The sequence below is a fragment of the Antechinus flavipes genome, chromosome 5, assembly GCF_016432865.1.
Source record: "Antechinus flavipes isolate AdamAnt ecotype Samford, QLD, Australia chromosome 5, AdamAnt_v2, whole genome shotgun sequence".
Classification (NCBI taxonomy): domain Eukaryota; kingdom Metazoa; phylum Chordata; class Mammalia; order Dasyuromorphia; family Dasyuridae; genus Antechinus; species Antechinus flavipes.
The window spans coordinates 66,562,237-66,574,949 of NC_067402.1; the positions used below are offsets into that span (position 1 = coordinate 66,562,237).

Below are 12,713 nucleotides of genomic sequence, written 5' to 3' on the forward strand. Positions count from 1 at the left end.
CTTAAACGATCTCTTTGGAATATTTGTATTCATGTGCAAAAAGATTTGTAGTGGCTCTCTTTGAAGTGGCAAAAAACTGGAAACTGAGTGGATGCTCATCAGATGGAGAATGGCTAAGTTATGGTATATGAATGTTATGGAATATTGTTGTGCTATAAGAAATGAGGTGATTTCAGAAAGGCCTGAAAAGACTTATATGAACCAATGCTGAGTGAAGTGAGCAGAATCAGGAGATCACTGAACACAGTAACAGCAAGATTATGTGACGATCAACTATGATAGACTTAGGTCTTCTCAGCAAGCAGTGAGCCCAGACAATTCCAATAGATTTGGAATAGAAAATGCCAACCACATCCAGATAGAGAACTAGAGAGGCTGAGTATGAATTAGAGCATAGTCGCTCTCATCTTCTTTTTTCTTTCTTTCTTTATTTTGCTTTTTCTTTCTTGTTTTTTTTCCCTTTCAATCTGATTTTTCTTGCACAACATTATAAATATAGAAATATGTTTAAAGGGATTATTTATATACAGCCTATATCTGATTGCTTGCTATCTTGGGAAGTGGGGAGGTGGGAGAGGGACAGAGAGAAGATTTGAAAAGCAGAATCTTGCAAAAGTGAATGATGAAAACTATTTTTACAGGTATTTGGAAAAATAAAATATTATTTTAAAAAGTTGACTGGATAAAGGAAAAAAGGAAAGAAAAAATGCTCTGAATCCCTATTCATTGGAGAAATGGAAATTAAAACAATTTTGCAACACCACCTCATATCTAACAGAAATGACAAATGCTCGAAGGGATAAGGGAAAGATAGGTATAATAATGGACTGCTGATGGAATGGCAAGCTGGTCTATCTATTCTGGAGAACATTTTGGAACTAAACCCAAAGGATTATAAAATTGTGCATTCCTTTTGATCCAGCAATATCATTACTAGGTTGGTATTTCCAAGTGATATGAAAAAAAAAGAAGAAGAAGAAAAATGACCTATCTGTATAAAAATACTTAGAGCAGCTCTTTTTGTGGTGGTAGCAAAGAATTGGAAGTCAAGGGGATGCTCTTCATCTGGGGAAAGGCCAAACAAGTTGCAGCATATGATAGTGATGAAATACTACTGTGTTGTGGGAAATGATGCCATGGGTAGTTTCAGAAAAATATGGCAATACCCATATGAACTGATGCAAAGTGAGATGAGACAAATTGGGAAATCATTGTGCCAGTAATAGCAATATTATAGTGATGATCAACTGTAAAAGACTTGACAATTCTGATCAATACAATGATCCAAGGCAATTTCAAAGGATTTATGATGAAAAAATACTATCTATGTCCAGAGAAAGAACTGATGAATGATGCAAACTGAAGTATTACTTTGTTTTTTTTTCTTGCCTTTTAAAAAAAATGGCTAATATTAAAAGATTTTGTATCATTTCACATTGCTTGCCTTCCCAGTAGATAGGAGAGGATAGAAGGGAAAGAGAGAATTTGAAACACAAAATTTAAAAGAAAAAGAATGATAAAATTAAGTAAATAATAATTGGGGGTGGAGTGGGGATTTTTTTTTTCAAAATATATAAACTTCCTGAGGTCAAGAATTAGCTTTGTTTTTCATATTTATATTCCAGATCTTAGAACAGTGATTGGCAAATAGTAAGTAGTTAAATGCTTTTCATTTATTCAATCAAAAAATTTTTTCATCTTGAAAAATTCTCATTTCAATGATGGAATTTACTTCAAAAATCTATGAAAAAAATCTTTCAATCTTGATTTTGTATCATAAATGTTTATTAAAATGTTTAATTAATGAAATAAAATTATACTATACTTTCCTCAGAAGGAGAAAAAAAGAAAAATTTTCTTCTGCAATATAGCTATTCATCTTCTGCAGAGAATATAAATGAATTAGAAAACTTGGAATTTTATATAAACAATTTCATAAAGCAGTTTAAAATGATTTGCCAATTATGTGAGCAAAAGAAAAAAAAATGAGATCCTACAGTCAAAATCTGCCCTTTTAGATTCATACTCCATTTGTTCAAATGAATTTATAAAAGGAAAAAAAGTTAATCTTTATTTCATCACTGGGATTTATTCAACCAGGAATTCATTCAACCAGGATTCAGCAAATTCTAAAATCCATGGAACTGATTTGAGAACTGTTTGGCTGCTAAACCCAACTTTAAAAAACTGTTAACTTATGTATTTTTCTCCTTTAAGAGATTTTTTTTCTGGAACTGCAATGCATGAGAATCAGTTTTTAATGTATCTTATACAGGAAGGAGAGATTTCTAGCCTTAAAAACAGGAGGTTCGCCCACATGATCACCTGGGACAAACTTGGCCACTGCAAGCAGGCTAGAAGGTTATAGGAGCCTGGGAATGTTTAACATCAAGAAAATAATTACAGTTCAGCAAGATCAGAGGGAATTACACAGGAAATGTGAACAGTAACCCTTTCATGCCAAAAAATCCTATGAAAAATGGAACCCATTGCTGCCAAACTATGTGACTATGCAAATCAATTACAAGAAAAGAGTGAATGGAAAAAAATTATAAGGGGTGTGTATAAGTCTATAAATTCATAATGATGTGGTAAAATTATCCTTCAAGAAAAAAGACTTTGGTCTCTCTCACTGCCATGTATCCCTGTATCATTGAGTTACTCCAAAAAGCCAAAAACACATGAAATCTGAAGAGAATTGTTCAGATACAAGGGAAAAAGAACAGATGCTGGCATACTCATCAGAGGTACGGAATATGGTTCATCTGAAGCTGACCAAATAAATAAATCTCCACCCTAGATGGTGGTCAAACATCTTGTTCTTATTCAGTCTGTAGGGAAAACATTCCTTCCACAATAAATTCTATGTTATCTAACTAAAATTATATTCTCCCCATTTTATCTGCTCCATATAGAATCACCTTAAAGCTGAAATTCTTCAGAAAAAAAAAGTTCAGCTGCTTTCTGTGCATGAAAAAAAAAAATCAATCCTCAGAAGCTAAAGGAAATCCAAGTAGGCTGACTGCAGCTGGATCAAGTTACAAGGCTTCTGAGTGTCGATTTGGAGAAAGGAGTGGAGAATAGATTGTATTCTTCCTTATAGACCCCTGGGAAGGATATCCATCAAGCAAGTTGCTACTAGGAAACCTGTCATTGAGGGGAAGGGAACATTTCTCAGCATCCATCAACAGATAATTGTATAAGAAATTAATTTCACATACATATACATACAAAAGGGAAAAGGTAAGAGGGGCTAAGAAATAAAGATAAAAGTGATTAAGGAAAAAAAAAAACAAAATAGCAAACAATGTTCAGAAAGCATTGAGGACTCCTTAAGCTACTTCAAAAACTGATTAACCTCAAATAAAATAACAAGTAGCTACCAAGGCTCAATCTCAAAATAGAGATGGCCCTTACCAACCAAAAAGAAAAAGATCGGATCAAGGAAAGTCAGAGTTGCTATATCAGAAAACCAGATGCCAAGAGCCAAAACTCTTGGATGCTGGACTGTCCAAGGTAACAGGGTCCTCCTGGAGTCTGACCAAGAGTGCTTTTATTTCTTCATACAGCTGGCCTTGCAGCCTCTGGTTAAGAACCCCCTCCCCTGCACATCCCAGATGGAGCCCACTTCCCCCCAGCCGGATCCAGCACCCCACACCCCTCCTCCTCCTGCTGGCTGGGGCTCAGGACAAGAGGGATGAGAACCCTCTTCCTCCAGAAGGCCCCCAAGCGCCAGTCCTGCGGCATGGGCGGTAGCAGTACCAGGCGGCCTGGCCTCTGGGTCCTTGCTGTCCTCAGGCTGCCCCACTCTGCACATGCTCTGGCTTATCCAGGCCTTTGTAAAAGTGGGGCCTAACGAAGCTGGACAAGGCCAGAGTTGAGCAGAGCCCATCTTCCTTTGTTCTGGGCATTACTCTTAAGAGTGGAGGGGGAAAAAGGGGAAGGAAATTGCCTGCCCTATGTGATAACATATGGCTCAATGGAGTTTGCAGGCCAGTAAAACCTCCAGGTCTTTGTTGGTCCTGCCAATGTATTCTATCCTACATTTGTGAAGTTGGGTTTTTGAAACCAAGAGTAGAACTTTATATATTTTTCTCCAATTAAATTTTTCCAATTAAATTTGCTTTGTTCCATCATTTAATCCTATTGAGATTTTTAAAGTTTGATTCTGTTATCCCATGTGTGTTAGCAGTCCCTCTTAGTTTCCTGTCATCTAAAAGTCTGGCAACAAGTTATTGGCAAAAAGTTAAACAGCTCAGGGCTAAAGACTATTCCCCTCAGTACTCCAGTAGAATGCTCCTTACAAGCCAACATCAATCCATTAATAATTAGCAACATAGTAAACAAATCCCAAATTACAAAAAATCATTTAAAAATATTAATTCTGAAAGGACTTTGGCTTCTTTGGTTGGCTAAAAGTACTGGTATCAATGTATTTCTCAAGAAGGCAAAAACCTAGAATACTACATAGTACCAGAATCATTTCTGGAGCTATTGGAGTAAGAGATGAAAAATAGGTATTTTAAAGGTTTGGGCCAATATTATGGCATATGTAAATTTTATATAACCAACTCCCTGTAAATACTTTCAATTAACTAGAGAATTTAAGATCTACAAGGTACAACAAGAAAAATAAATTCAGAATTTAAGAAAATAATAAAGAACAAAATATAAATACAAATAGCTGAAAAGTAAGCAAGTGGTAAAGGACTTTGAAGCCAAAATAAGTATACTCATTTTGTCACATAATAAAGAAAGTATACTTTTTTCTAAATGCAAAAAATGAATGTCTTTTATTAAGCACCATCTTGTTCTCTTGAGCTTGCCTGACAAGACAGCCCCACACCCCGCTCCAACAACAAAATACAAAAAGGCCACCAAGTGCAGCCTATTCTGTATTTCTACTACCAAAATAAATAAGAATGCCAGTAGAGGATATCTTTCAAATGTTTTCTGCCTCATTCAGAGTCCCATCAGGTTGTTCCTACAGTAGTCCTAAGGAGCCTAAAAGTTAACAAGTTTGGGGGGAGAAAACAGGAACAGCTAAATTATCTGGAACTGTCCATTTACCTTATTACCTGCATCAAATCTTTAACCCGCAATGGCTAATATTGCTAAGCAAGCTAAGCTAAGCAAGAACACCATACTTCCACCCATCTGGCCTGATGATCAAAAGCCTGACCACTGGAACATGGCAAAACAGTGACCACGGAGCCTCTGGGCTGTACAACAACATCCCAGTTATAATTCCATAGAGGTATGAAACAGAAAATGATATCCTTCGCAATTTTTCCCCTCTATCATCCAGACATGATGGTTTGTTATATATAAAGTCTCAGTAATGAGTTGCTATCATTGATTATTTAATGTAAAAGAAGGAAAGTGATTGGAATGGAATTTTATGCATTAAGTCTAAATTATGTGGACTTTATAAAAAGTAGGTCATACTTACTATAAGCCAGCGTTGGCCATTCTTCCTAATTCACAATCCTTATTTCAACCTTCTTCCTTTCAGACAGCGTAAGTCTCAAGGAAACTGAGCTGTGGGAGCAAAAAAGAAGGTGGTGGCCATTAGTCCTAAGGAAGGAATCCCTGCTTTCCCAATGCTAAAGATGTTTGCAGGAAGCATACAAAGCTTCTAGACTGCTATTCCTCAGCTTCCCTTTATGCCATATTATACAATAAAACTGCCATGGGGCAGAATAAGAGCCCACTCAGATCTTGAAAACAGTCCGGTTCTAGGAAATCAAGCCGCTTTCCCCACCTGTTCCCATTGTGTCTGTATATGCACCTGAAAAAGTCTGCTACATCCCAGAGGTGCAGAAGGCATCCCTGTAGGGACTGATAACAGGGGAGGAAACAACTAGGAGGGGCACATACCCCACCCAGAAAAGCCTTCCCACAGCAAATGCAAAGACCTCAAGATCCCCCAAGATCCCCAGCAGCTATAACAACTATCAAAGCTATCTGAGAAAAAAGAGCTTCATGACCATTACAACCGCCATTTTTAAGTGCCTTAGGATTGAAGAACTCTCTCTCACTCTGCAAAGCTGCCGGCACAAACATACTACTTCACAGATAAGCAAACTAAGGCTCAGGGAAAGGGTGGCTTTCGGTGGGCCCTTGACTAGCAGGAGTCAGGAAACAAGAATCAGAGCTTAGCTCTGCTTTCAGCACCAAGACTTTCTCAGGTACTTCATGCTGCTTTCTAAAAAATTAAGTAACTTTTAAAGGAATTTTTAAAAAGTAACTGAGGTATGACACTTATCTAAGAGTTCAGGTATTTTTTATGTTGTGCCGTTGCCAAATTGTAAGATAATCATTCATGTGTTCGTGGGGTACTAAACTATTTCCAAAGGTTTCCTTTATGGAGTGCTGGACATCGGGAGTTTCCAGCTAAAGTGGTACTTCCCTTGCATTCCAGAGATGGCATCTTCATGCTGGACATATCCCTGCCTCTGGGGGAGGACTCCCCTTGGGGTGGAGTCTTTCCCAATAGGTTGTAAAGTGCCTGAGCCAGGGACTGCCTTTCCAATTTGTGGCCCCAGTCTGTTAGCTGGAAAGAGAGTGGTTGGAGGCAAGAGGGCCCGAATTTGAATTCTAGCATTGCAATTGACTGCCTAGGTAAACTTGCTTATATCACTTCATCCTGCCAAGCCCAAGGTTTTTCACCTACAGTGTAGGATACACACTTGGCTCCTGACAAATGTTTAATAACTTGAACTATTGAATTCTTGTATTGCAGTTTAAGATTATTCTTTTTTGAATTACATGTCTTATCTTCCCAGACAAATGAAAGGTCAAGGACAGGAGACACATCCTCTAGTTCTTTTTCCTTTCCAGATTACAGTGACATTTAAACTGTGCACATCTCGAGGTAGAGAACCTAAGTTCTATAAGTTGATACATACAAAGAGCTCGGTGGGTGCCACACTCCTTGCTAAGTGCTCTTTGGCAGACAAGAATAAAATTTCCCTTCCTTTACTTCAAAGTTAAAACATCATTAATACTGTTGGGCCACATGGTGGAATGGAGAGAACCCTGCAGCCTTTGGGACAGTCAGGCCCTCTCTGATAAAAGGACCAGACAGGCAAGCTCCTATGCCAAGAAGGGCAGCTGTACAGGAGGGAGTTTCCCAGAAGCTTCCCTAATGTGGTGATCTGTGACAACTTGGCTGGGAGAATAAGGGTATTACTCAGTCTTGGTCCCCCACGATCCCTGCCTGTTGTAGGTATTCTTGGAACCTTTACTTCTGAAGGTTGGTTTCTCAAAAAAGTGAATCTGGAATGCTAAGGTTATTCATTCCAATCTGAAATATGTGTCCCTGAAGCTTGTATCCATTGCTCCTACTTCTGTTCACCTGGCCTCAAGCAAAACAAGTTTAATTGGCTCTTTTGTTTATTAGGCCTTCAACTATCCAAAGATGTTCCCCTTATGTCTCTTCTTTAGACCCCAAACATAACCAGATCCTTCAGCTAATCCTTATGTAGCAAGTTTTCCAGTCTCTTATTATTGGTGATATTCCTCTCCCAAAACATTCAATTTTATCACTGTCCTTGCTAGAATGTGGAACTCATAATTAATTGAATACAATACTCAAGATATGATCAGGGCAGATAAATGTTGCAGATTTTGTTGAACAGAGTTTATGTCATATAAGGTAATATAAGGTCCATAGAGTGAAGGGGTCAGTAATATCATACATCAGTTTTGATAAACTGTGTAAGCAAAAGAGTGATTAAAACAGTTAATTCTCCAGTCTGTGGAGAGAGAACTGGATTGGAGGCTATAAATATTTACTCACTTGGATTGGGCATACTTCAAACTGAAGACACTCTGGGCTCAGGATCTGTTACTCTTTGTCACGGTTAACTTTTCACAGTCACTACAATGGATCAGATGGGAAGAAATGCACCATCTAATTAATTCAACTTATGATCTTTTTCTACTTTCCCCTCTTTTAAGTAGTCCATCTCTTATTTTAATCCCAGGGCCTGCCTTCTCTTGGTTATTTCCTATTTATCCTGCCTATCCTATATATGACTTCCTTTTGTACATACTGTTTAATTGTTGTCTCCCTCATAAGAGGGAGCCCTTTGAGGACAAGGACTGTCTTTTGCTTTTTTGTAGTCCCAGCACTAATCATTGTGCCTGGCACACTGTATGCTTAATAAATATTTACTGATTATCTTGGTCTCCTGCAGTCTAACATTGACTATGGTGTGAAGCACATGACTAAAGTAGCTGCAAACACAACTTCAAATTACTCTGTTAAAGTCTCTTTCGGACACTTCCTCTTATTCTTTTTCATTTTGTAATTTCTTCTACCTGAGGTCACGATTCTTCTAGTTAATTAACTACTTCATCTCTAGGCCTTGGCTAGAGGGAGTCCTTCCTTGAGAATCAAATTATTTACTGAGTGCCACTTGGCACGGAGGGTGATATTGGGAAATGGAGAACAATCTACAGACTGAAGTGAGAAAACCAGCTCAAAAATACTTATTAAAAAAAGAAAAAGAAAAAGAATGCATGAAAGAAACAGGCCTAGGTTAGGGACCAAGTTAGTGACACATAAAATAAATTCTTTAAGATTTTATATCTTAATATAAGGGAGAGATCAGGATGTGCCTCACAAAAAACATAAAGAGGCATCTTTTCCCATCTGAACTCTAAGTTCAAAGATCCAGGGCAAATTTGGGCACCTTCACAGTGACCCATTGTGAGGCAGGTTTGTGGCAAACAGAATGGTAAGAACAAGGAGTGGTACAGGGAGTAGAGATTACAAATCTAGGTACCACTGCAATATTAAGTGAAAGAGGGAAAGTGAGGAGAATAAGACACCCATTAAAATAAATGATATAAAATGAAACACATTTATTTTTATATTAGAAAGGTTTTTAAACCTCACTAATAATCTATCAAATAAGGTTATCATCAGCTCATAATTTTGACATGAATTCAACAGACTAGTAAATAAGTCATATATGGCTTCTAGGCAATTGGAAATATTGGCTTCATGGTACAAAATGAGTTTATTTTCATTTTATCAAAATTTGTTAGTTTACACACACACACACACACACACACACACACTCTCAAAATAGGTCATATGTGACAAACTAAACTTCTTTTCTCAGTATTTCATAAGTTTTGATTCTTACTTGTAGCCAAAACCTATAAATCAATTTCAAAAGGTAGAAATTTTCAACAGTTTCAAAATATCAAAGTTCAGCTATGCTATAGTTTGACCTTAAGATTGCTGAGCCATACAATTAATTCCCATGCTATATAAACTATTTAGAAAAATAGGCAAAGAAGAAGTTCTTCCAAATTCCTTTTACAACTCAAAAAGAGTATTGGTCCCTAAACATGAAAGAAAACTTCAGGCCAATTTCCCTAAAGAATATTGGTGCATGTTTACTGTTGGTGCATGGTATTGCTCACTATCTTGGAGAGGGGGGAAAGAAGGGGAAAAAGAAAAATTCGGCACACAAAGTCTTACAGATATGAATGTTGAAAACTATCTTCATATATATTTGGGAAACTAAAATACTATTTTAAAAAAGAATATTGATGCAAAAAATTCAAATAAAATGCTTGCAAGGAGATTATAGCAATATATCAAAAACCATACACTACTAACCCATGGGATTTATACCAGGAAAGCAAGACTGGTTCAATGTTAGAAAAACTGATCACATAATTGACTATATCTGTTGGAATCCTTACAAACTGCTAACTCATTAGAGTTGATCTAATCTTACAAGAAGATGTTTTGGGCAGAACCTGAAACAAGGTACTAAGTAGAACTAATTAGTACAGTGCTTGTGTTTGCACCTTTACTCATTGGAGTTCACAGGTATGCCAGCTTCACAAAGTAAACTTTGTAACTTTGTGAGTTCACACCTCCCTTGAAGCTCTTTGGGCCAGAGAGCACTATGGGAGAAAACCCATAATCCCTCTCTCTTGTTTCCCACAATTCCTCCCTCTTGTATAAAAGAAACAGACAGAGGCTCTCGGGGAGATTTCAGCGGAATTACGCCAGAAGCCCTCTCTCCGAGGCAAGAGAGAATATATTCCACTTGGCTGGCTGGTGGCAGAAGAGAGTTCAGCTGGACTGGAGAGGAGCACTCTGGTGCAGACACAGAGACTTTGGGAGATTTCACCAAAATGACATCAAGACTGGAGCTGGCTAAAGGCTGAAGAAAGCAGAGGCAGAGGCTGAAGGACAAACCTTTGGATTTGGCGACATTCGGAGGGAGCTCTTGGAACCAAGCAGAGAGATAGGCCTCTAAGCTAACCGGGCTATATTGGAGATAATAAAAGATCTGAACTTTTATCACCTGGCTGTGTTTTGAGAAGAAAAAGCTCACCACATATATCAATCATAAAAACAATAGAAATCATACAATTATCACAATAAATGCAGAAAAGGCTTTTGACAAAATACAACACTAATTCCTATTAAAAACCCAAGAAAGCACGGGGATAAATGGAACTTTCTTAAATGATAAATAATATCCTTTTAAAACCATCACCAAACATTATCTATAATGGGGATAAGGTAAGCTTTCCCAATATGATCAGGGATGAAGCAAGGATGCACATTATCACCACTATTATTCAATACTGTACCAGAAATGTAAGCTATATCAATAAGTGAAGAAAAAGAAATTGAAGGAATTAGGATAGGCAACAAGGAATCAAAACTATCACCTTCATCAATCACCACCTGAAGAGATCCTACAAGGAAAACAAAAGCAACATCATTGCTAAATTCTGAAACTCCCAGATCAAAGAGAAAATTGTACAGGCAACAACAGATTCAAATATGCTAGAGCTAGAATTAGAATAGCAGAAGATTTATCAATGGCTACAAGAAAACACTGTAGGTCTTGGAATATTATAAACAATCAAAAGAACTGGGCCTGTGGCCAAAAACATTGTATTCAACAAAATTAGGTATAATATTTAATGCAAAAAAATTGACATTCAATGAACTGTCAGATTTTTAGAATTTTGTTGCAAACAAACCTGAACTTAATAGAAAATTTGACATATAAAAGCCAACATTAAAGACTGATTTTAAGCAACTCAATAAGGGCAAATTGCTTATGTTTTATGCAGAGAAATGTAAACCATGTATTTAACGTTATCATTAGTAATTGAGTACTCCAAAAGAAAGACTGGGTTAGAGTTGAGTATGATGTCACTTATAAACCTTATAAGAAAAGTTAAAAATAGTAATCATGCCACATGAATAAGGAGCAAGAGTAAAAACTGACACAGAAGAATCAGATGGGGGAGGAGGGCTGGTAGTTCTGAAATCCTACTAACATTACGAATGGATAAAAGAAGGGGAAGAAATACACACACACACACACACACACACACACACTCTAAAAAGGATATAGCAGCACTTCAAAATCTACTAAGAAATGAGGGAGGGAATAGGATATGGTAGGATACAGAAGGATATTTTGATTAATGAGAAGGGGGCTAAAGTACATGGATTAATGAGAAAAAAATAAAGAGGGAGGGAAAAGGGAGTACAGGAGAAAGTAGGGTACAGAAGGGTATTTAGATTTTGGAAAAAAAGGTAAAAAAAAAAGGAAGGAAGGGGTGGAAGAAAAGATAAGGGAAAGATTCATGAGAGGGAAGGAGGCAGGGAAGTTAAATAATAGCAACACAAGTAAATAGGTATAAGTAATGTAAAAAGGTTAGCAGATAGGAAATAAGACATATATACAACATGATAACAATGATCAGAAGTAGAATTGATTAGAAAAAAATTGGGAGTAATCATTGACTCAAAGTCAACATTAAAAAAGATTTAATCAAGAGAGAAATATACATTTTATGTCAGTCATGTTAACATGTATTGTATACATGCATGTATGTGTGTATGTAGAGGTGTGTATTTAGGTGTATATATGTATGCATGTATGTATATACATATATCTATGTACATACACATATACATTTATCCATGTTTAACTGTAGCCTGATTGGGGAGGTGGAGGAGGAGGAAAGGGAAAAAAGAATAAAGTAAAAAGTACACAGTAGAGAACAAAAGAAAACTCAGAAGGAAGCAAGGAAAAGATGGACAATTAAGAATACAATGTCTTCTATAATGTGTTATAAAAATTTATTGAAATTGAAATTGTTACATATTTTGAATTCTCTCTTAATGTTCTGTTGGACACATGACAATTGTATTCTTTTTATTTCTTTTTTTTCCTTACTTTAGATTTAAGTTTTAAATAAATACATTAAAATAAAATTTTTATAAAGAGTGATAGTTTGAGAATTTCAATGTATTAAAAAAAGTATTAAAAGGATCAAAAGAAATTCTCCATTAAAAAAAATACAATTCATTCCCCAATTGATATAAGGTTAAATGATAAGAACAGGCTAGTTTTCAGATGAAGAAATAAAAGCTATCTATTGTCATGCTCTAAATCACTACTTATTAGAGATAAATGCAAATTAAAACAACTCTGAGATACCATCTCATACTTATCACATTGGCTAATATGAAAAAGAAAATTATAAATGTTGGATGGGATGTGGAAAATTGGGATATTATTGCAATGCTGGTGGAATTGTGAATTGATTCGACCATTCTAAAGAGCATTTTGGAACTATACCCAAAAGGTTATCCAACTGTGTAAATTTTGATCCAACAATATCACTATCCCAATTTTTTTTTT

The 12,713-nt window shown here is 36.4% G+C and overlaps 1 protein-coding gene across 1 annotated transcript in view; it reads right to left on the minus strand.

The window, feature by feature from the left end:
• ZNF438 (zinc finger protein 438) overlaps positions 1-5,543 on the minus strand; it is an 85,086-nt gene extending 79,543 nt beyond the window's left edge. Inside the window, exon 1 of the mRNA XM_051963219.1 lies at positions 5,453-5,543. The gene's annotated coding sequence lies outside the window, so the exon portion shown is untranslated. The remainder of the gene's footprint in view (positions 1-5,452) is intronic.
• Between the last annotated feature and the right edge of the window lie 7,170 nt (positions 5,544-12,713).